Source organism: Schistocerca serialis, unplaced genomic scaffold, assembly GCF_023864345.2.
Source record: "Schistocerca serialis cubense isolate TAMUIC-IGC-003099 unplaced genomic scaffold, iqSchSeri2.2 HiC_scaffold_1137, whole genome shotgun sequence".
In the NCBI taxonomy this organism is placed as follows: domain Eukaryota; kingdom Metazoa; phylum Arthropoda; class Insecta; order Orthoptera; family Acrididae; genus Schistocerca; species Schistocerca serialis.
Window position 1 is genome coordinate 30,001 of NW_026047334.1, and position 4,132 is coordinate 34,132.

Sequence of the window (4,132 nt, forward strand, 5' to 3'; positions counted from 1 at the left end):
TAATCGAACCATCTAGTAGCTGGTTCCCTCCGAAGTTTCCCTCAGGATAGCTGGTGCTCGTACGAGTCTCATCCGGTAAAGCGAATGATTAGAGGCCTTGGGGCCGAAACGACCTCAACCTATTCTCAAACTTTAAATGGGTGAGATCTCCGGCTTGCTTGATATGCTGAAGCCGCGAGCAAACGACTCGGATCGGAGTGCCAAGTGGGCCACTTTTGGTAAGCAGAACTGGCGCTGTGGGATGAACCAAACGCCGAGTTAAGGGCGCCCGAATCGACGCTCATGGGAAACCATGAAAGGCGTTGGTTGCTTAAGACAGCAGGACGGTGGCCATGGAAGTCGGAATCCGCTAAGGAGTGTGTAACAACTCACCTGCCGAAGCAACTAGCCCTGAAAATGGATGGCGCTGAAGCGTCGTGCCCTATACTCGGCCGTCAGTCTGGCAGTCATGGCCGGTCCTTGCGGCCGGCCGCGAAGCCCTGACGAGTAGGAGGGTCGCGGCGGTGGCGCAGAAGGGTCTGGGCGTGAGCCTGCCTGGAGCCGCCGTCGGTGCAGATCTTGGTGGTAGTAGCAATACTCCAGCGAGGCCCTGGAGGGCTGACGCGGAGAAGGGTTTCGTGTGAACAGCCGTTGCACACGAGTCAGTCGATCCTAAGCCCTAGGAGAAATCCGATGTTGATGGGGGCCGTCATAGCATGATGCACTTTGTGCTGGCCCCCGTTGGGCGAAAGGGAATCCGGTTCCTATTCCGGAACCCGGCAGCGGAACCGATACAAGTCGGGCCCCTCTTTTAGAGATGCTCGTCGGGTAACCCAAAAGGACCCGGAGACGCCGTCGGGAGATCGGGGAAGAGTTTTCTTTTCTGCATGAGCGTTCGAGTTCCCTGGAATCCTCTAGCAGGGAGATAGGGTTTGGAACGCGAAGAGCACACGCAGTTGCGGCGGTGTCCCGATCTTCCCCTCGGACCTTGAAAATCCGGGAGAGGGCCACGTGGAGGTGTCGCGCCGGTTCGTACCCATATCCGCAGCAGGTCTCCAAGGTGAAGAGCCTCTAGTCGATAGAATAATGTAGTAAGGGAAGTCGGCAAATTGGATCCGTAACTTCGGGATAAGGATTGCTCTGAGGATCGGGGCGTGTCGGGCTTGGTCGGGAAGTGGGTCAGCGCTAACGTGCCGGGCCTGGGCGAGGTGAGTGCCGTAGGGGTGCCGGTAAGTGACGGGCGTTTAGCGCGGGCGTGGTCTGCTCTCGCCGTTGGTCGGCCTCGTGCTGGCCGGCGGTGCAGGATGCGCGCGCCTGCGCGGCGTTCGCGCCCCGGTGCTTCAACCTGCGTGCAGGATCCGAGCTCGGTCCCGTGCCTTGGCCTCCCACGGATCTTCCTTGCTGCGAGGCCGCGTCCGCCTTAGCGTGCTCCTCCGGGGGCGCGCGGGTGCGCGGATTCTCTTCGGCCGCCATTCAACGATCAACTCAGAACTGGCACGGACTGGGGGAATCCGACTGTCTAATTAAAACAAAGCATTGCGATGGCCCTAGCGGGTGTTGACGCAATGTGATTTCTGCCCAGTGCTCTGAATGTCAACGTGAAGAAATTCAAGCAAGCGCGGGTAAACGGCGGGAGTAACTATGACTCTCATAGTTACTGGGCAAGTGAAGCGCAATACATGGGCCATGCCCTCTTAGCCTCTCCTTGCCTGCGGCTTCCCCCCTTCCCGTGGGCCCGCCGATACGCCAGTCCTTGATAGGACTGGTAAGCAGAGTGGAAGTCCGCACTTGGGGCTTTGGGGGGTTACCAGCCCCTCCATCGCATAAACCTTAATGTTGGGACAACAAGAGAAGAAAACACGGTACCGGGCCTTCCGCTGAAGGACCCGGCCTAACAGTCCCGACTGCTAGCCTGCCAACCGTCCCTGAAGTAGAGGAGGCCGTGGAGCCATGGTTCCACTGCAGCATTTGCAGCCGTGCCTTCCGCAGCAAGATCGGGCTCGGACAACACCGCCGCCGCGGCCCATCCGGAAGCGGCAAATGCGGAGATTGCAACTGATAGGAAGCGAGCTCGGTGGGCGGAAGAAGAAATGCGGGAGCTCGCCCTGGCGGAGGCTAGGCTTCTCTGTGCCAGTGACTCCAAAGTCCTCTTTGCAAACCAGGAGCTTCTACCCCTGTTTCCGCACCGTACCCTGGATGCCATCAAGTGCAGGAGGAGGACGGTGGCACACAGGACGATGGTGCGGGAATACGTAGAGGAGCTGAGGCGGGAACAACAGACGCAGCATGGTCTGCGCCATTCACCCGTCCGGAGTCGCTGCCGGAGGGGCCACCCTCTCCGCCGGAGCTTGAGCGCCCGCCACAAACATCTGTAGTCGACGCAGCCATATGGAGGCACCTCGCCGGCCTGCCGCGGTCGGCCGCGCGCTTCTCGGCCCTGGACGACCTTGTGCGTTTGGGGCCGGGTACGCCGTTGGCAGTGGTCGCGCTGGGCTGCCTGAGGCCCTCCGAGCTGTCGGCTCTGAGGAAGCAGAAGCAAGGAAGAGGAAGACGTCGCGCCCGCCATCCAAGCTGCGGTCTGGTGGTGGCCCTCCGCTCTCCAAGCGGAAGCGCCGCCGGTGGGAATATGCCAGATGTCAGGATGCCTTCAGGAAGAATCGCGCGCGCTGCGTGCGTGGCCTCCTGGATGGCACCCTGCTCCAGCCGCCGTCGAACATCCCAGGGCTGGTGGACTTCTGGCGCAGCCTCTTCACGACAGAGCCACCTTCCAACGCTGGCTCCATTCCCGATCGGCTTCTCCCGCGCTCGGAGTCTGTTGACTTTGAGCGCCTATGGAGGCCGATCACTGCAGAAGAGGTTGCGGCCGCCTTGCCGCCCAGAGGCTCCGTTGCCGGCCCTGACGGCCTCTCGCCGGTGCAGCTGCGCCGCCTTCCAGCGGAGGTCACCACCAAACTCCTAAACCTTTTCCTGCTTACCCGCAAGCTTCCCCCTTCCCTCCTCCGAGCCAGGACCTCTTTGCTCCCTAAGACAGCCGCCCCAGCATCCCCCGCTGACTTTCGGCCCATCACCGTCTGCTCGGTGCTAGCCAGAACCTTCCATAAGGTTCTGGCGACTCGCCTTATGCAGATGTGTGCTGTGGACGAACGTCAGCGGGCTTTCATCCCAAGGGATGGGATGCTGGAGAACACTTTCCTCCTCGACCGGATACTCGTCGGCGCCGTCCGCCGCTGTCGTTCTGTGTTCATGGCATCCCTCGATGTGTCCAAGGCGTTCGATTCGTTGGACCATGCGGCTTTGCGTCCTGTGCTTAAAGCCCATGGTCTGCCGGACGAATTCATTGACTACGTCGAGGGCTGCTATGCGGACAGCACGACGGTAATTGCGGGGGGTGGCGACGAGTCCCCGGCCGTGCGGCCAGCAAGAGGTGTTCGGCAAGGAGATCCTCTGTCCCCTCTCCTGTTCAATTTCGCTGTTGATTATGTTCTAGGTCAACTGCCCTCTCACGTAGGTGTCAAGGTGTTGGGCCGCCAGACGAACGCGGCGGCCTTCGCGGATGACATCCTGCTCTTCGCCTCCACGAGGGGGGGCCTGCAGTCCCTTATTAACGCAGCAGTGGCAGCCCTCGACCAGCTGGGGCTGCGGGTTAACCCGCGGAAGTGTCTCACCCTCGCACTCGTGGCGTCCGGCCGCGAGAAGAAAGTAAAAGTGGATGCGAGCGTCACCTTCACGGCCGGCGAAACCACCATGCCGGCGTTGGAGTGGTGAGACCTTCCGCTACCTGGGACTGCAGTTCTCCTCCTCTGGGCGGTGTCTTCTTCCATCCGAGGCACCACATCGAGGAGCAGCTGTCGATCATCACGCGGGGCGCCGCTGAAGCCGCAGCAGCGGCTCTTTGCACTTCGTGAGGTCCTTCTCCCGGGCCTGTATCATGGCCTAGCACTGAGTCGCACCCGCATCGGTGCGCTCAAGGCCATGGACAATTGCGTCCGAGCCGCCGTGAGGAGATGGTTCCGCCTCCCAGCCGACACCCCCTTGGGCTACTTTCACGCTCCAATTGCCCATGGGGGCCTTGGGATTCCATCAGCCCGCTGGATAGGGCCAACCCTGAGGCGGGGCAGGCTCCTCACCCTGTTGCAGCTCGAGACCACCACCA